This window comes from Rutidosis leptorrhynchoides, chromosome 2, assembly GCF_046630445.1.
Source record: "Rutidosis leptorrhynchoides isolate AG116_Rl617_1_P2 chromosome 2, CSIRO_AGI_Rlap_v1, whole genome shotgun sequence".
In the NCBI taxonomy this organism is placed as follows: domain Eukaryota; kingdom Viridiplantae; phylum Streptophyta; class Magnoliopsida; order Asterales; family Asteraceae; genus Rutidosis; species Rutidosis leptorrhynchoides.
In genome coordinates, this window is record NC_092334.1 from 232,797,855 (window position 1) to 232,819,336 (window position 21,482).

Below are 21,482 nucleotides of genomic sequence, written 5' to 3' on the forward strand. Positions count from 1 at the left end.
CCCCATTTAGTGGAGTTTTGATTTCATTTTCCTTCATTACTCTCACTTGCTCACTCATTTCTCATATACACACACACACTTGCTTCATCTTTTCTCTTATCTTTCTCTCAAGTTCTTCTTTCTTTCTTGTAAGTAGCAACTTCTTTTCTTCTTTTCTTTGTTGGTAAAAACTGATTTCTACATCACATAATCATCATCAATCTTTGTTGTTAAAACTTTTGTTACTTGTTCTTGTTTAAAGTTAATTACTTGTAAGATACTAAGTTGTTTACTTACTTACTTTCATGTTACAAGATCAAACTTCTTAGTTTTGATTCTTCATAATATCTTGTATTTATCAAGAACATCCAAGAACATAATCTATCTAGTTATGTTCTACATATTTTGTTTCAAAAGATTCAAAGTTTATAATCTTTAATTTTTGTTACTTGTGTTCTTGTTTGATGTATGTTACTAGAATACCACCTTCATGGTTGGTTTAGGCTTATCTTTCATTTTCTTTATTTCTTATTGTTAAGTTGCTTACTAAACATTTGAACAAGGACATGAACCCAACAAGAGCTTACACTTTGGTGCAAGTATCATGGATCCAACACTTGGTTGTGATCTTTCTTAGTGTTCATGAACTTGTTCATAAACTTACATGTAACCTTGGTTCATCAAACACTTACAACACTTGCACTTGAGTTATGATGGACAAACCTTGGTCAAAATGATGTTAACATATCAACGAGTTGTACACTTGAAGCTATACGCATCAAGGATGAGAACCGTGATGAACATCAAGCACCGAGACAACCGGAACTCTCCAAAACCCACTGTTCTGTCCAAAACCCACTGACCTGATGCTTCTGGAACAGACCAGTAGACCTGGGCTGTTCTAAACTTGATTTTTAGATAGAACTTTTCGAGTAGATAACTTTTCATATAGGACTCGTCTTAATCCGAGTTACGGTTTAGGATTTACGGCCCTCCGATCGTTACCATGTCCTTTAACGTTGTGCAGAAATTTCTGACCTACTCGCACTTAGACCGTCGCCACGGTCAAACCAAGACGAGTTTGCTTCTGTAAATTTTACCACACTTAAGGGACTCATAGACGGAGCCATGACCACTGGTCTCACCTTAATTCAGTAAGGGTAGAGGCCGTGGTGACTGACCGAAGTCAGCCTTTGTTTTAAACGACTTTCATAAACGAGTCTTACTTGTTACCTTTTGTTTAATGATGATTGATGATGACCCTTATGACCTTAATTACATACTTGTAAACCTTTTGAGACGACTTATTGACTTAGTGCTATTTGACTTAGGTTGAGGACGTTTGGACCGTTACTTGCACACCACTTTCCGACTACTACCTTACCATTACTACTAATCATTGTGAGTTATAGCATTCCCTTTTTACTTAAAACTTATTTTGGGAACTGAGAATACATGCGGATTTTATGTTTTACATACTAGGCACGAGTACTTAAACTTTATATATGTGTGGGTTATATAACGGCAGAAACATTCCCTTTAGCTCGGTAACGTTTAATCATTGGTTTTTGAACCGTGAACGCGAATCTTAGATATGGATCCATAGGGTTTGACATCCCCACTCGGGCTAGTAGCGCTAGCATTTAACGAGTGTTTAATACTTCGAGGTTATACGCACTTGCCAAGTGCACTTTAAGGGGGTACATTAAACGTTAAGTTAGTTACCGGGTGCCCACGGTTAAGCATATACTTTTACATACTTTTGAAACGCTCGTTGTAGCACTGAAATCTCGTGGCCTACTTACATTACTGTTATACTTAAACTATAGCTCACCAACCTTTGTGTTGACCTTTTTAAGCATGTATTTTTCTCAGGTGCTTGAAGTCGCTTCCGCTATCTTACTAGTCGTGCTGTAGAACCCGCTGCCTAGAGTTGTTATCGCATGACTACTTATCTTGCATTCAAACTTTTTACTTATGAACTTATGTTATGTAACGACCATTATGGTCACGTACACTTATTTAATGCTTCTACTTAGCGAAGCATACTTTTGATTTGTAAAACAATTGACGTATGTTATGACGTCACTTTTATTTATGAATGTAAACTCTGTTTTGAAAACGCATATAGTACTTAACCTTGTAATGATCCTGTTGTTGATGGTCCGTACATGATGATTTAGTACGGGGCGTCACATTTGGTATCAGAGCATTGGTTGTAGGGAATTAGGATGCATTAGTGAGTCTAAGACCGACCCGAGTAGGATTCACTAATAGGGCTAATCTACAACTTGTTAGTTTACTTGTTTCCGCTGAACTTACTGCATGCTGCTGCTTACTGTTACTGCTATATGCCGTATGCTACTACATGATTTCACTACTGCATGCTATTACTTGCTTTCGATTGCATGCTAGTTTCGTACGATTACTGATATTGCCATGCTACTTATTGTTATACATGAATTAAACTGTTGGCCTATTATTTGCTTGCTTTATGACATACTGACATGGAAAATTTATTTTTCCTTGTTCAGATGTCGGACGTTCCACCTACTGACATCCCGAGCGGCTCAGGCCCCGTTGTTCCACCCACTACTGCACCTATTGCTGCTGCTGCTGCTGCCGACATTCCGGCCCCGACACCCACTGGCGACCCCGGCGCCTCTAGTTCTGGAGCTAGCTCTAGTGTGCTTATCCCGGCGTCTTCTTCCAGACCCCTGAGGCAACTGGCTCGCATTGGTGGCATGGAGATCCCCGCGGAGTTCGGGGAAGGTCCCTTCCGTAACCACTGGCGCACACCTTGCCGACGCACTGCCGACGGCCGCTTAGCCGTGATTACACCAGGCCGACACCGACAGATGTTGGCCGCTTTCGGATATGTTGAGCCACCCGCACCACCACCGCATGATTCAGACGACGGTTCTTCCACCGATGCTTCTTCAGACGACACCTCATCTGACGACTCCAGTGATGAGGAGGATCCCGCTGACCGACCGATTCAGGCACCTTCTACCCCGCCGAAGAAGCGGTATCGCTTCGCTGGCATAATTCCTGGTCGTACTGTCACTGACGCTTATGGTCGGCGTCGTAGGATCACTGCTCGTAAACGGCTGGTGCCGTACCCCGCCGACCCACTGATATTACCATCTCCACCCAGAGCCGGACCATCCACTTCAGCACCACCAGCTCCACCTGCACCGCCAGCACCACCTGCCCCACCATCTTCCTCTAATGAGGAAATGAGGCGGGAGATTGAGATTCTCCAGACTCGAGTTACTGAGCTCGAGGAGCAGATGACTCATGTTTTGGACATCTTGTACCCACCATCGCCGTAGGACTTTGTACTAGATTCTGTATTGTAATCTCTTTTTGTAATTTCATATTTCACTTATGTAATGTACGAACTTATTGTAATGTATGAACTTATTATCATTAATGAATGGAATTTGTGTTGCTTACTTCTTGCGCAAGTGTTCTATTTACGTTATCATCTCATGGTTTTGTGGTACTTATATATGCTTGCATTACTTAATCAACATGTGTTGTGCTGTTTTCATGTTGGTTGTTATATACTATACTATTATTATTTGCATAATGGATTTTGACTTGAGTCAAAATGTTTGTATAGAACATCATGGCCAACGGAAGAACCACACCTACCGCCGCCCAGATTGAGGACATGATTAACGAGCGAGTCGCTGCTGCACTAGCTGAAAGACAACCCCAAGTTCCACCACCACCGCCTGTCAATCCACCTGTCGTCCGAGATGGGTGTACTTACAAGGAATTCCAAAACTGCAAGCCACACTACTTCAGTGGCACTGAGGGACCCGTCGGTCTCACCAGATGGTTCGAAAAGTTGGAATCGGTATTCAGGGTTAGCAATTGTTCTGAGGCTAACAAAACGAAATTTGCATCTTGCACGCTGTCTGATGGCGCGCTCACATGGTGGAATACCATGGCCCAAGCGAAAGGAATTGATGAGGCGTATGCTACGCCTTGGGAAGAATTTAAATGTGCTATGATCGAGGAATACTGTCCGAGAACCGAGATTCAAAAGATGGAAATCGAATTTATGCAATTGAAAACCGTAGGGAACGACCTTAACAGCTACAACCGTAGGTTTTTGGAATTGGCTCTTATGTGTCCAACCATGGTCACCCCCGAATTTAAGCGTTTGGAGAAATACTTCTCGGGACTTCCTAAGTCCATCAAGGGTAATGTTACCTCATCCAAGCCACCAAGCGTTCCCGAAGCAATGCGCATGGCGCATACTCTCTTGAATCAAATCATCCTTGACGAGCCGGAGAAGGCTAAGTTTGAAACTGTTAGTGGTGAAAAGAGGAAATGGGACAACAACCACAACAACAACAGGGGTAGGAACTATGATCAAAACCCGGCAAAACGACATGAAGGGTTCAGGCAAAACAACAACATACACAACAACAACACCAACCCCAACAACAACAACCGCACCAATCCGAACTACAAAGGAACCTTACCACAATGCAATAGGTGCTACAAGCACCACACTGGGTATTGCAATGTTATCTGTGAGAAGTGCCAACGATCTGGACATGTTGGCAAGGATTGCAAGGTTACCACTTTGAATGTGAAGCCAAACCACAACAACAATGGGCCTAAGAAGTGTTATGAATGTGGAAAGACGGGCCATTTCAGAAACGAGTGTCCTAACAAGCGTAAGGATGGCGGACCACCACGTGCTAGAGCCTTCAACGTTAATGCAAGGGACGCTCGCGACAACCCCGACTTGGTGACAGGTATATTCAAGATCAACAATCTTTTAGCTTCTGTCCTATTTGATACTGGTGCCGATAGGAGCTATGTGTGTAGACATTTTTGTGATAAGTTAGATTGGTCGTTAGTTCCTTTGAAGGAAAGTATGCTTGTCGAGGTAGCCAATGGAAAACTTGAAAAGGTCGACCATATTAGTCGTGGAGCTTTTATCAACATAGCTGGTGCAGATTTCGAAATTGATTTGATACCTATCAAACTGGGAAGTTTTGACGCGATCGTCGGTATGGATTGGTTGAGCAAGATAAAGGCCGATGTTATCTGTGGAGATAAAGCACTTCGCATACCACAAGGAGATGGCGAACCACTGGTTATCTATGGAGAGAGATGTACCTCGAAGTTGAACCTCATTAGTTGCGTGAAAGCGCAAAAGATTATGAAGAAGGGACGCTTTGCTGTCCTAGCACATGTGAAAGCGGTAGAAACAGAGGTGAAGAACGTGAACGACGTTCGAATTGTGAATGAATTTTCTGATGTCTTCCCAGAGGAATTGCCTGGATTACCACCGCAGAGAGCAGTAGAGTTTCAGATTGACTTAGTGCCAGGAGCTGCACCTGTAGCTCGCGCACCTTATAGACTCGCACCTTCCGAGATGCAAGAATTACAGAGTCAACTACAAGAGCTATTAGATCGAGGGTTTATCCAACCAAGCTTCTCGCCTTGGGGCGCACCTGTGTTGTTTGTAAAGAAGAAGGATGGATCCTTCCGTATGTGTATCGACTACCGTGAACTCAACAAATTGACTATCAAGAATCGATATCCTCTTCCACGAATCGATGATCTTTTTGATCAACTACAAGGATCGAGCATTTATTCAAAGATCGATTTGCGATCCGGATATCACCAGCTAAGGGTGAAGGAAAGTGACGTGATGAAAACTGCATTCAGGACCCGTTATGGTCATTATGAGTTCCTCGTGATGCCATTCGGTTTGACAAATGCCCCTGCCGTGTTCATGGATCTCATGAATCGTGTCTGCAAGCCTTACTTGGATAAGTTTGTTATCGTCTTCATAGATGATATCCTCATCTACTCTAAGAGCGAAGAAGAACATGAGCAACACCTTCGACTAGTGCTTGAACTCTTAAGACAAGAGCAACTTTACGCCAAATTCTCCAAGTGCGAATTTTGGTTGAAGGAAGTACAGTTTTTGGGTCATGTTGTGAGCGACCAGGGTATCAAAGTTGATCCCGCCAAGATTGAAGCCATCAGCAAGTGGGAGACCCCCACTACTCCAACGCATATTCGCCAGTTTCTAGGTCTCGCCGGTTATTATCGAAGGTTTATCGAAGGATTTTCTCTGATTGCGCGTCCTTTGACCGCACTGACTCACAAGGGCAAGAAGTTCATTTGGGAACCCACACACGAATCAGCATTCCAAACTTTGAAGGAGAAGTTAACCTCCGCACCTATCCTATCACTTCCTGAAGGCAGTGACGACTTTGTTGTTTATTGCGATGCATCGAAGAGTGGTTTTGGTTGTGTACTGATGCAACGATCAAAGGTTATTGCCTATGCCTCCCGCCAATTGAAGATTCACGAGCGGAACTACACTACACATGATCTTGAACTTGGAGCCGTTGTCTTTGCACTCAAATTGTGGAGACATTATTTGTATGGAACTAAGAGCACTATCTTCACCGATCACAAGAGTCTCCAGCACATCTTCGATCAGAAGCAATTGAATATGAGACAGCGTCGATGGATCGAGACGCTCAACGACTACGATTGTGAACTCCGTTATCACCCTGGCAAGGCCAATGTTGTAGCTGACGCTTTAAGCCGAAAGGAGAGGACGGCACCTCTCCGTGTTAGGGCTCTGAACATCACCATCCATTCGAACCTCAACAACCAGATCAGAGTAGCCCAAGTTGAGGCTCTCAAGGAGGAAAACATATCTCACGAGCATTTGAACATACTTGTCTCTCGATTCGAGGTTAGAGAGTCTGGACTCCGATGTTATGCCGGAAGAATTTGGGTACCTTACTATGGAGATCTACGAAGCCTGATACTTGATGAAGCACACAAATCGAGATATTCGATTCACCCTGGTGCAGGTAAGATGTACCACGACCTTAAAGAACAGTATTGGTGGCCGAATCTTAAGAAGGACGTTGCGACTTATGTTGGTAAGTGTTTGACTTGCTCGAAGGTTAAAGCCGAGCATCAGAGACCTTCTGGGTTACTTCAACAGCCGGAAATCCCACAATGGAAGTGGGAAAGGATCACAATGGATTTCATTACTAAGCTGCCGAAGACGGTGGGCGGATGCGATACTATTTGGGTTATTGTTGACCGCCTCACCAAATCTGCACACTTCCTAGCGATGAAGGAAACTGATACAATGGAAAGACTTGCTCAGCTGTACATCAAAGAGGTTGTATCTCGTCATGGTGTACCTTTATCAATCATCTCCGATCGCGATCCCCGTTTTGCTTCCAGATTTTGGCGTTCTTTGCAAGAAGCCATGGGAACTCGTCTTGACATGAGTACTGCTTATCATCCTCAGACTGACGGGCAAAGTGAACGAACGATTCAGACCTTGGAGGACATGCTGCGTGCATGTGTCATTGATTTTGGAAAGGCCTGGGAAAGGCATTTGCCACTCGCCGAATTCTCGTACAATAACAGTTATCACTCAAGCATTAATGCTGCACCTTTTGAAGCATTGTATGGTCGTAAGTGCCGATCTCCTATTTGTTGGGCCGAAGTAGGCGAAAAGCAAATCACCGGACCCGAGGTAGTCCACGAAACGACGGAGAAGATTGCTCAGATTCAAGCTAGACTTAAGACTGCCCGTGATCGCCAAAAGAGCTATGCCGATCTTAAACGGAAAGACTTTGAATTTAATGTTGGTGATCGTGTAATGTTGAAGGTTGCACCTTGGAAAGGTGTGATCCGTTTTGGAAAACGTGGAAAGTTAAACCCACGATACATTGGTCCATTCGAGATCTTGGAACGTGTTGGACCAGTTGCATACCGTTTAGATCTACCAGCACAATTGAGCTCAGTTCATCCTACCTTCCATGTGTCAAACTTGAAGAAGTGTCTTGCTGCACCCGAACTCATCATACCTATGGAAGAACTTACTATTGATGACAAACTCCACTTTGTGGAGGAACCTGTTGAGATTATGGATCGTGAGATCAAAACTTTGAAACGCAACAAGATTCCGATTGTACGAGTACGATGGAATGCCAAACGAGGACCTGAGTTTACTTGGGAACGAGAGGATCAAATGATGCGGAAATATCCTCACCTTTTCCCGACTCCTCCATCTACTTCAGCTTAAAATTTCGGGACGAAATTTTCTTTAACAGGTGGGTAATGTAACGACCCTGGTTTTACCAACGTTATTTATTAATAATTATTATTATTAATACGCTTGATTAAACGAATGTATGTTATTACATTTACATGTTGCTTTAATTGCCCGTACTTGAACTTTAAATGCCCGAAACGTCTTTGTGACACCCGGAACTTGCACGAATAATATTTTAAGATATTATTTACATTCATGATTAATTTTATTAATCATTTTAATTAACTAAGGCCTTTAGTTAGTTACTTGGGCTTAAGTTGGACTTTTATTGGATTACTTGCTAACTACTTGCAAACTTGGGCCTTTTAGTGTTAATGGACTTGTGTAAGCCCACCCTACATTTATTAATGGACCTTTAGCCCACTCTTTCAAAGTGTAAGTATTACTTAGGACTTGTAACTAGTTGGTTTGAACATTTGGAATCTAGTCATGCCATAATCCCCATGTATAACCACTCTTTAACCAACTTTTGAAGCTTTAACACCCTAATAACCAAAGAACTTTGTCCTCCCCCTCCCAATTCAGCTGAATGCCGAATCCATGTACCCCATTTAGTGGAGTTTTGATTTCATTTTCCTTCATTACTCTCACTTGCTCACTCATTTCTCATATACACACACACACTTGCTTCATCTTTTCTCTTATCTTTCTCTCAAGTTCTTCTTTCTTTCTTGTAAGTAGCAACTTCTTTTCTTCTTTTCTTTGTTGGTAAAAACTGATTTCTACATCACATAATCATCATCAATCTTTGTTGTTAAAACTTTTGTTACTTGTTCTTGTTTAAAGTTAATTACTTGTAAGATACTAAGTTGTTTACTTACTTACTTTCATGTTACAAGATCAAACTTCTTAGTTTTGATTCTTCATAATATCTTGTATTTATCAAGAACATCCAAGAACATAATCTATCTAGTTATGTTCTACATATTTTGTTTCAAAAGATTCAAAGTTTATAATCTTTAATTTTTGTTACTTGTGTTCTTGTTTGATGTATGTTACTAGAATACCACCTTCATGGTTGGTTTAGGCTTATCTTTCATTTTCTTTATTTCTTATTGTTAAGTTGCTTACTAAACATTTGAACAAGGACATGAACCCAACAAGAGCTTACACTTTGGTGCAAGTATCATGGATCCAACACTTGGTTGTGATCTTTCTTAGTGTTCATGAACTTGTTCATAAACTTACATGTAACCTTGGTTCATCAAACACTTACAACACTTGCACTTGAGTTATGATGGACAAACCTTGGTCAAAATGATGTTAACATATCAACGAGTTGTACACTTGAAGCTATACGCATCAAGGATGAGAACCGTGATGAACATCAAGCACCGAGACAACCGGAACTCTCCAAAACCCACTGTTCTGTCCAAAACCCACTGACCTGATGCTTCTGGAACAGACCAGTAGACCTGGGCTGTTCTAAACTTGATTTTTAGATAGAACTTTTCGAGTAGATAACTTTTCATATAGGACTCGTCTTAATCCGAGTTACGGTTTAGGATTTACGGCCCTCCGATCGTTACCATGTCCTTTAACGTTGTGCAGAAATTTCTGACCTACTCGCACTTAGACCGTCGCCACGGTCAAACCAAGACGAGTTTGCTTCTGTAAATTTTACCACACTTAAGGGACTCATAGACGGAGCCATGACCACTGGTCTCACCTTAATTCAGTAAGGGTAGAGGCCGTGGTGACTGACCGAAGTCAGCCTTTGTTTTAAACGACTTTCATAAACGAGTCTTACTTGTTACCTTTTGTTTAATGATGATTGATGATGACCCTTATGACCTTAATTACATACTTGTAAACCTTTTGAGACGACTTATTGACTTAGTGCTATTTGACTTAGGTTGAGGACGTTTGGACCGTTACTTGCACACCACTTTCCGACTACTACCTTACCATTACTACTAATCATTGTGAGTTATAGCATTCCCTTTTTACTTAAAACTTATTTTGGGAACTGAGAATACATGCGGATTTTATGTTTTACATACTAGGCACGAGTACTTAAACTTTATATATGTGTGGGTTATATAACGGCAGAAACATTCCCTTTAGCTCGGTAACGTTTAATCATTGGTTTTTGAACCGTGAACGCGAATCTTAGATATGGATCCATAGGGTTTGACATCCCCACTCGGGCTAGTAGCGCTAGCATTTAACGAGTGTTTAATACTTCGAGGTTATACGCACTTGCCAAGTGCACTTTAAGGGGGTACATTAAACGTTAAGTTAGTTACCGGGTGCCCACGGTTAAGCATATACTTTTACATACTTTTGAAACGCTCGTTGTAGCACTGAAATCTCGTGGCCTACTTACATTACTGTTATACTTAAACTATAGCTCACCAACCTTTGTGTTGACCTTTTTAAGCATGTATTTTTCTCAGGTGCTTGAAGTCGCTTCCGCTATCTTACTAGTCGTGCTGTAGAACCCGCTGCCTAGAGTTGTTATCGCATGACTACTTATCTTGCATTCAAACTTTTTACTTATGAACTTATGTTATGTAACGACCATTATGGTCACGTACACTTATTTAATGCTTCTACTTAGCGAAGCATACTTTTGATTTGTAAAACAATTGACGTATGTTATGACGTCACTTTTATTTATGAATGTAAACTCTGTTTTGAAAACGCATATAGTACTTAACCTTGTAATGATCCTGTTGTTGATGGTCCGTACATGATGATTTAGTACGGGGCGTCACACTTACCCTCGGCGACAAACAAATAATAGAACACTGATATCGGCCAAAAAGTCACATTTTTATCCCCGATATTAAGCTCTAAATCCATAAAGTTCCAATATTTATCGCCAAAATTATCGCTTTGTCAGTTGATTTTGTATATTAAGTAATTGCGAAGGCGATACAAAAACAATCAAGTAAAACGGAGCTAAAACGAAGAATCTAGAGCGAAAACGGTGAAAATCAAGTTACGATCCAGGAAACAAGCTAACCAGAGCAGCAAACGGCTTGCCAAACGGCGTGTCAAACGGCCTGCCACTATGGAAAACGGCTTGCCACAGGATTCGATCAAACGGGCATAAAAAATGGCTAACCAAGACAAACGGCCTCTGCAAACGACCTGCTAGCCGTTTGCAGACAGAATTCAAGTCTATTTAAAGAGCTCGTTCCATCCATTTCAACACACACTCAATTTTGTACTTCACTTTATTTTCAAGCTTTTTAGTTAATTTTTAGTAGTAGCTAGCTTAGATTTTATTTTTCGGAGGATATCCCGGTGAGTCCCTGCAATCTCGGACAGGTTTCTTCAGCTTTTTTAGATTTTTATCTGAAACGCTTGTCTTTTATATTAAACATGTATTTCTACCATTTATGTTTAATAATGCATTCCGATATTACCATGTTAGCTTAATTAATCAATATGTTTCCATGATAGAAGTTTGGGTTAGCGTAGTTATGTTAAATTAGTGCGGTTACCATTGTTATACAGAACTTGTGAGTCTGATAGATTTGTATGCTAGCATCTTAAGGATTGACCAACCTAGGTTGTGATCAGTACTTGTCCACCTATATGAACTTAGCTACTTCATAGGATTAAGACCCTTGGTTATACTGTATCTGAAGATTCTATGAACTCGGTATAGTTGGAGTTCCCGAGAGGCATCTAATGCGCTTTTAGGACACAGAACTTAGGAATTGAGACATGAATGACCTAGTATGCCTATTGACTGTTCCAAGGAGACCTCTTAGGAGCTGTTAAGATCTAGCTAGTGCCTTGACTGTATGACCCAAACCTATTGCATGCTCTTGTCCGATTATTGCCCTAGGATTAAGTCATATTAACTGTTTAGGTACCTGTTAGGTTTCTATCTTCTTTACTTTCAGTATATCAACTGTAATGATGTATAATGTTTGATTTGGTATGATCTCATTAGTATGATGAAATGGTTGTTAGTTTTCATTTAAGGTTTTTTCAACTTAACTCGACGGACTCCTTCCGTTTATGATTAGTGTTCAGTCCACACGACACGTTGTTTTTCAGTTAACCAAACTGATAACGAGGGTTAGGCTTAGAACTCAACTCAGTAATAAACCTAGTGCTTTACTGAGGATAACCTCCGAGGTATAGTTTCTTTTTAATTAAACAACCAAATGACATACTTTTCACTACTTAACGAGAACTCTGAGAGTCTAGAGATAAATAGGTCTGTGTAATTGGCTCATCTAACCAGATCTACACCATTCCAATCTTAGCCTTAATATAAACGTAATTACCTTAAGCTAACCCAAACTAATATCTTGGTCAACATTTCACTGATCTGCATACTCCGGATATCCTTCCACTTTCTTTACCTTTCAGCAATTAGGACTATTAGCTTAAACCAACTACTATCCTTTACTCAGGTCGTTTAAGCAGAGACAGTTATCCACTTGATCTTCAATTAGTTAAACCATTCAAAAATACGACCCTAGGTTAACTTACACCTTCTACCATTAGAAAGTTAAAAATTTAGGCCCCGTAAAATATAAATAATAAACCACTGTTCGCTACTCTGATCAGGTGATTCTGACGCCCTGCGGCCTAACGACACCGCATGAATAAAACTGTCCGTTTCGGTCATATCATTGTAGTATAACAAAGTTTTTGGCGCCGCTGCCGGGGATCGAATATTATAATTGAGAAAGATTTTAAACAGACAAAATTATTGTTGGTGGTGTCTAAGGAAGACACTTATACACGGACTAGGTTGTTGAATTTTCCGAATTGTTTCCAATTATATTGGAACCAAAAGGATCCTGACTCTCCGTAGTCAGCCTGGCCACCAGAATACAAAGTAGTGTGTGAGAAGTCCTGTCAGTTGAAATATCCGATAAGGTTAGCGACCGAGTTTCAAGAATAATTGTTTTATTAAATTATCAATCCTTTTAGTCAATTAATATTTTCTAGAAGTTACTTTTAAGTCCTTTTAAATAGAAAAATCTACACGCGCTTTAACATGGTTTGAATATTTAGTCAATTTTAAACATGGTTTGAATATTTAGTCAATTTTAAACATGGTTTGAATATTTTGTCAATTATCGATCCTTTTCAATATTCTCTATCTACACGCGCTTTAACATTGTTTGATGAGCTTAAACCGAATTCAATACATTCATGGGAAGAATTAGCCACTAAGTTTGAATATTTAGTCAATTTTAAACATGGTTTGAATATTTACCCGAACATCTGGAGTACGCATTCTTAGAAGGGGAATCGCAACTCCTGTAATCATTTTGAAATACCCCACGCCACACGAGAAGTCAAAATTGATTCAGGTTCAGAAATCACATAAGAAGGCAATTTCTTAGAAGATTTCCGACATAAAAAGAATCAGTCATAACTATTGCACCCCCAAGATCGTCATGGAAGATGATTTCAAACCATCAGTTCAGAGGCAAACACGGGTCAATCCTATGATTCAAGAAGTCATCAAGAAAGAAGTAATCAAATTTCCGGACGCCGATATGATCTATCCTATTTTCGATTCGCCATGGGTCAGTCATGTTCAAGTGGTACCCAAGAAGGGAGGAATGACCATAATTCAAAATGAGAATAATGAACTTATTGCAATACAGGTGGTCACCGGTTGGAGGGTTTACATAGATTATCATAAACTTAACGATGCAACCCGCAAAGATCATTTTCCGTTTCCATTTATTGATCAGATGTTGGAACGTCTATCAAGAAATGAGTTCTATTGTTTCCTTGACGGTTTTTTCGGCTACTTTCAAATTCCCCTCAATCCAAAGGACCAAGAAAAAATAACCTTCACCTGTCCTTATGGAACATTTTCCTATCGACGCATGCCCTTTGGGTTATGTAATGCACCAGCTACATTTCAGCGGTGCATGGTAGCAATATTCCAAGACATGATTGAACGTTGTATGGAAGTCTTCATGGATGACTTCTCAGTTTTTGGTAGTATCTTTGATTCGTGCCTTTCTAACCTTGACAAGATGCTCACCCGGTGTGAAGATTCGAATTTAGTTCTAAATTGGAAAAAATGTCACTTCATGATAAAAGAAGGAATAGTTTTAGGACATAAGATTTCAAAGTCAGGAATAGAAGTCGATAAGGCTAAGATTGAAACAATAAATAAGCTTCCAGAACCTACCACAGTAAAAGCGATAAGGAGTTTCCTTGGACACACCAGTTTCTACCGACGTTTTATCAAATATTTTTCAAAGGTAACCCGACCTATTACTCATCTTTTCAGAAAGGAAGTTCAGTTTGTCTTTGATGAAGAATGTGTGCAAGCGTTCAACTATCTAAAGAAACATCTCACACATGCACCCATCATGATAGCTCATGATTGGAGTTTACCATTCGAAATCATGTGTGATGAGACTTCGCAGTTGGAGCTGTACTCGGACAACGGAAAGATAGACACTTTCATCCAATCTATTACGCCAGCAAAACCTTGACCGGAGGTTAAGAGAATTACACCACCATGGAAAAGGAGCTGCTAGCAGTAGTTTTCGCCTTCCAAAAATTCCTTCCCTATCTCATCCTGTCCAAAACTACGGTTTACACAGACCATTTAGCCCTCAAATATCTATTCGCCAAGCAAGATGCTAAACCGAGACTCCTACGATGGATCTTACTCCTTTAAGAATTCGATATTGAGATCAAAGATAAGAAAGGAGCAGAGAACTTCGCAGCAGATCATCTTAATTGTTTGGAGAACCCATCGATGTAACAACTTCCTGAACAAGATATCAGAGAAAAATTTCCGGAAGAACAGCTTATGAGCTTAGGACAAGCTAACATAGGATCACAATTTACTAAACAAAGACAAGAAAAAAAAGAGCAAGAAAAAAGCAAAAAAAAGACATTGCTAAAAGCAATTGTTAAAAAGGAAAATGAAGGCCAACAAAAGAAAAGAGTTCCAATGAGAACCATAAACTTCTTAAAGCTAGAACACAAAAGAGTCCAATGATGACCAAACTGTATAAATCCGATTTAATAAACATTAGGACTGCTTGTATTCGTTGGTCTGGTTCAGACTAGTTTTTTTAATAATAAAAGCTAACTCATAATTAGACATCTGTTTGACTTTGTAATTTTGCTTCAGCTTTCTATACCCATTTAAAATTGTTTGAATCTATTTATCCCTATTTGAAATAATATGATAAATTTACTTGAGGACAAGTAAAAGCTCAAGTGTGGGGTATTTGATAACTCCTAAATTATACAGTATTTTTATATCATTTTGAGGAGTTATCTTGTTATTTTTAAGTCATTTTAATGCTAAAACACATTAAAATGGGTAAAAAGGGAAAATAGGTGTTTCTGATATTTTGTTTAAGAAATGCACAAAACAGGATCAAAAACAGCGGAAAAATGAAGATTGAGAGATGAAGCCGCCGGCCTAAGGGGAACCAAGCCGCCAGCTTTCCCAGGGAAATCCAGAAGGTTCCAGTTTTGTTCATAAAATATGTTAAACTTGGAGCCTAAGAAAAAGTGAAGTGAAATCGCCGGCTTCACATCGAAGCTGCCGGCCTTAAAGACACGGTTTCTCGACTTGCTGATCAAGTTCAAATAAAAATGGAAGCAAAATCAAGACAAAATCAGAAAGATTTGGCGAATCAATGAAGCCGCCGGCTTTACTACAAGCCGCCGGCTTGAGGAAGACGGTTACGCGTTGTTTGCTTGGAAATCACGTTTTACTTGGAGAATAAGTCACCGTCTCAGGGAAGCCGTCAGCTTCACCCTGAAGCCGCCGGCTTGGTTAGTTGTCTTAAAATATTATAAATAGAGGCCTTAGGTCAGAATTTTGATAATCCAATTCAGTTTTTTATATTGTTCAGAATTCAAGTACGAATTAGTTTGGTTTTTATTTTCTTTCAACTCTCAAGTTCATCAATCAATTATTTGGTCTTTGATTTCTTCCATGTCGGTATGACTCTTTATCTTATTTCTTTTTCTTTAATTTTTTTTACTTTAGTTATGGGCTAATAGCCTTGCATATGCTTGAATCATGTATCACCTTGTGATCAATTGCCTAAACTATTAAACTGTATGAAAGAAAATAGAAATCCGAAAGTGGAACATGAAGCCGCCGGCTTCATGGACCGAAGCCACCGGCTTCATCTGGACTATTTAACTTTTAAATTTAATGAAGACTGTAAGAAAGCGTTCTCTATTTTAAAAGATAAACTTACCAACACACCTATTATAGTATCACCAGATTGGTCGAAACCTTTCGAACTTATGTGTGACGCTAGTGATTATGCTATAGGAGCTGTTTTAGGACAACGAAAAGAAAAACACTTTCATCCTATTTATTACGCCAGCAAAACGTTAGCAGGAGCTCAGTTAAATTATACAACCACAGAAAAAGAATTATTAGCTATTGTTTTCGCATTAGATAAATTCCGTTCATATTTAATAATGAATAAAGTAACAGTTTACACTGATCATTCTGCATTAAAACATTTACTCACTAAGCATGATGCTAAAGCTCAACTCTTACGATGGATTTTACTCCTACAAGAATTTGATATGCAAGTTATTGATAAAAAGGGAGCTGAAAATCTGGCAGTAGATCATCTTTCGCGTTTAGAGAATATTGATCTAGACGATTCCATCAAAATTAGAGACACATTCCCTGATGAATGTCTCATGATGATCTCTGATGAGTCATATCCATTGTTTGCTGACTTCGCAAATTATTTAGCCGCAAAAGAATTAAGGAAAGATTTTACGTATCAACAAAAAAAAATTCTTCGCTGACCTTAAACATTATTTTTGGGAAAATCCTTACTTATTTAAAGAAGGACCCGACCAAGTCATTCGACGTTGCGTACATGTTAAAGAAGCAAATGAAATCCTAATACCATGCCATAGTAGTGCGCCAGGAGGACACTTTGGTCCAAATTACACGGCTCGCAAAGTATTAGATTCTGGATTTTATTGTCTTACCATATTTCAAGATGCACATAAATTACTTAGATCGTGTGACGCATGCCAACGAGGAGAAAATCTTTCAAAACGCGATGAGATGCCCCGTCAAAATATTCAAGTATGTGAAATATTTGATGTGTGGGGTATTGATTTTATGGGACCATTTCCTTCTTCCGAAAGAAATCATTACATTCTGGTAGCAGTTGACTACGTTTCTAATTGGGCTGAAGTAAAAGCTCTTCCTACTAATGACTCACGAGTAGTTGTTGACTTTCTTAAAAAATTATTCTGTCGATTCGGGTTTCCTAAAGCTTTAATTAGTGATCGTGGAACTCATTTTACTAATCAATTACTCGAAAGGGTTCTCAAAAGATATGGTGTTAACCATCATTTTTCTACAGCTTATCACCCTCAAACGAGTGGTCAGGTTGAAAATACAAATCGAGGATTAAAAAGAATACTCGAACGAACAGTTGAAAATAACCCGAAACTTTGGTCTCGAAAACTAGATGATGCATTATGGGCTTTCCGAACTGCTTACAAAACTCCTATAGAAACTACTCCTTTTAAATTGATTTATGAAAAAGCTTGTCATCTACCCGTTGAAATTGAGCACGGCGCGTATTGGGCTTTAAAACAATATAATTTAAATCCTAAAGAGTCGGAAAAACATAGATTAATTCAATTAAATCAGCTTGATGAACTTAGACTTTCGGCTTATGAGAACTCGATAATTTATAAAGAGAAAATGAAAAAACGGCATGATGCACGAATTAAAAATATCAAAGTATTTCAACCTGGGGATAAAGTTTTAATTTTTCAATCAAATACAAATTTTCTCCGGGAAAGTTAAAATCTAGATGGATGGGTCCTTTCATAGTTAAGCAATCTTTCTCCACCGGATATGTTGAATTGTATAATAAAAAGGGTGAAACATTTAAAATAAATGGTCATAGATTGAAAATCTACTTTGAGAAAGATGCATTACTTGGAAGGGAAGTAATTTCCCTTAGCCCAATTAAAACTTAAAATTTTATGACTACATATACTGTAGAGTTTTGTAGAATACTTGTAATTTTATTTATTTCGAAGAATATTAAAAATTGAAAAATTTTAAGTAAAGCCGCCCGCTTGTGGTACTGAAGCTGCCGGCCTGTTAAATTCAGAAAAAGCTGCACACTGTCATTCATTTAATGCTCTTTGACCAAGGAAGCCGCCGGCTTGGCTTTGAAGCCGCCGGCTTTGCATTTCGTACAGTTTTTAACCCTAAACCACCTCCCTTATTCATTTTTACATTTCTAACTTTCCAAAAACGCTCTCAAGAAGGAAATTTGATATTTGTTCAATTCAATTTATAATCACTCATGGCTGATAGGGTAAGTTTCGATTTTACATTTTACATTATTAAAATCTTTTTAATTTCTGCAAAATCTGCCATGATTGCCTGCAAAATACATGAAGCTGCCGGCACCCTACCGAGGTCGCCGGCCTCATCCTTGTGATTCTATGCTTAATTTTTGCTGCCAGATAATGGATGAGTTATGAGTTGTTATGGCATGATTATTTATATTGGATCTGTTTAAAGTTAATACTTAAAAATCTGAAAATATGGAAACCATAATAAAGCCGCCAGCATCGTAATAAAGCCGTCAGCATCCTGAAAAAAAAAAGTTACCCGATTTGTCAATGTATTGGTAAAATAGGTTTCTGGAAAATTTGTTGAAAATTGTTTATGCAGGAAATGAAGCCGCCGGCATGGCTAAAGGAAGCCGCCGACTTCGTGCAGTTATTTGTTTTATTTTATTTTTCTAATTTTTATTTGATTTGTGATAAAACAGAGAGTTAGGAACAGGGAGGAGCGTGGGGAGACTGAAATTTTTATTCACTGGGCTGCTTTACATGAGTGGTTGAGGTTTCCTCGAGATGATGAGAGGTTTGACACTATGGCACGCAGGCTCAAAAGAATGCTGCGTCAGGAGATGTTGGCTCCGTATACGATTGATTGGCATGTGCTCTATTCGGATGGTTTGTTTAATACTTATAGGGAGATGCTCCAGACTAACTATTTGGTACCCCTAGCTAATGGAGGGGTGATGAGTGTAGTGTTTGAGGATTGGTTTAACTTGTTCATCAGTCAAGAGACCATTTACTACCCCAGCTTGGTTTATGAGCTGCTTGCTTCTGCTGTTTCTTCCCGTCACATTCAGAGTGCGATGGATTCTTCGTTCTTTAGGTTTATTTTGGGTGGATGTGAGCAGTCCATGAGCATGGTTGGTCTTGCTCGAGCTTTGGGTATCTATGGGGAGTGCGTTAATGAGACTTGGTTTGAGGGTTATTTGATGAGTGCTACTAGACAGGAACGATCAGAAACTGGTGAGGGTTTTAATTATGATTCAGCATGGAGTGAATTTGGTGATTCATCTATGGGTTTTCTTAATACTGATGTGAGGAGGAAGCACATTGCCCTTATATACATGCGATGTTTTCACGTCCTGGTTTCTCACACTATCGCTTTGAGGAAGGAGAATACGGAGAAGCTAACTCAGCCTGATTGTTGGTATTTGTATCAGTTGTTTAGTGGTAATGCAGTGAACATTCCTTATTATGTGGCCGATTACTTGAGTAGCTCAGCAAAGGGTAGGACTCAGGCGAGTGCTGTGTGTGGTGGTAATTTTGTGACCATGATTGCTAGAGCTTTGGGAGTTCCTACTATTGGGTTACAGCTGTAGTGACCCGGAAATTTTTGACTAATTTTAAACCGAACTCTCGATACGATTTAATATTTTCGACATGATAAGCTAAATCTGTTATCCTGAGTCTCAAAATTTTTGAACTGTTTCTATACATTCATTGGACCTTCGACTGTTCCCGACGATTCACGAACAACTATTTGTAAATAGATATGTGTGTATATATATAAATAATAATTGGAAGTATAATTTGAGATATTAAATGTTGTGTTATGAAATATGATATTATAATGATTATTTATTTAAAACCACGATTGTAATACTCAGGTGTCGCTTCGATTAATATTTAACCAGTTTAAATTGAACTTATAATTTCTATACATAATTATGAATATTGTAATAATTTATAAATATAATATATACAAAAACTCATAATATTTCACATTAAATAAATAATTATGTATTTGTTAACATTATTACCAATAAATATTATTAACATTGTTATTATTATTATTATCATGATAGTTATTAACATTATTATTATTATTATTATTAATATAATAATATTATTATTAAGATCATTATTATTAATTTACTTATTTATGATTAATACAAAATTAAATATAAGCAAAACTCATACAGAGATACAAGAATCTGTTTCGCTTTCAGGCTTTGTACAATTTTATTTCTCTCTCTTGTCACAAATCAATAACAGTAATCATAAATAGATAATTGGAATCTGTTAGCCATCCACATCCGAGTCATTCATCTATTTATTTTTTTAATGAAAGATTATGACTTCATGTCATGAAATTGTTACATGTCGATCTCAAAACAATACAAACTGAATCCAAACAATGATATAAAACAAAATCAGTTGCAAGTCTCCATCATCTTTTAATTTTTTTTCTTTTCTTCTTTGTTTCGTTCCTCCTGATCAAGAGAAGCTGTCAATCTCTATGTTATTAGAAAACAATCAAAATCAATCAGTTGATACAACAATCAATCAAGTACACCATATCACCCTCTGCTAATCTAATACTATTGGAAATAAAGAAACATAAATATGTACGAAAAGTGTTAGCCTTCACTACCTGTTAAAAGATTTTTCTTTCCTTTTTCTTCTTGGTTGAAACTTCCTGTCCTTTTTGTCTGATTCTTGTTACACGTTCAAATCAAATTGCAATACAAACAATTACGATTGAATCTTGTGCTGTAGTAATCGTACACTTTAACTCTAAATAATACAACCTTCAACTGAGAATTTAAAAGAAGATATATATAAAAAGAAAAACCACAAACACTTCCCTTCACTTTTTTTTTCTTCTTTTCTTTGACATCAACCGAACCATTTTCTTTGTGTTTTTCCTCGTTACTATCATCAACCATGAATCACCATCTCTTGATGCAATTAACTATTTTTTTTCATCTTCCTATCACCAACAAAACGAAATAACATTTCACCTTCATTGTTGCTGCTATTTATCTTCTGTTTCAGTATAACCATCGCAAGCCACCTTGTGGCTATCATCTTTCTGCTACTATACTTGCAACCAAAAGCAACCCAAATCACCACCCTCTTTAAAACCCTTCTACTCGTTACATATTTCTGTTTCTGTTTCGAGTAATAAGAAAAACACACACTCACTTGCCAACTTGATTTAAAGAATATATGGCCTATTATAAAAACCACTTTTGATTTTGATTTAATTATCATTTGAGTGAGAGAGTAGATGATGGCAGACAAAGAA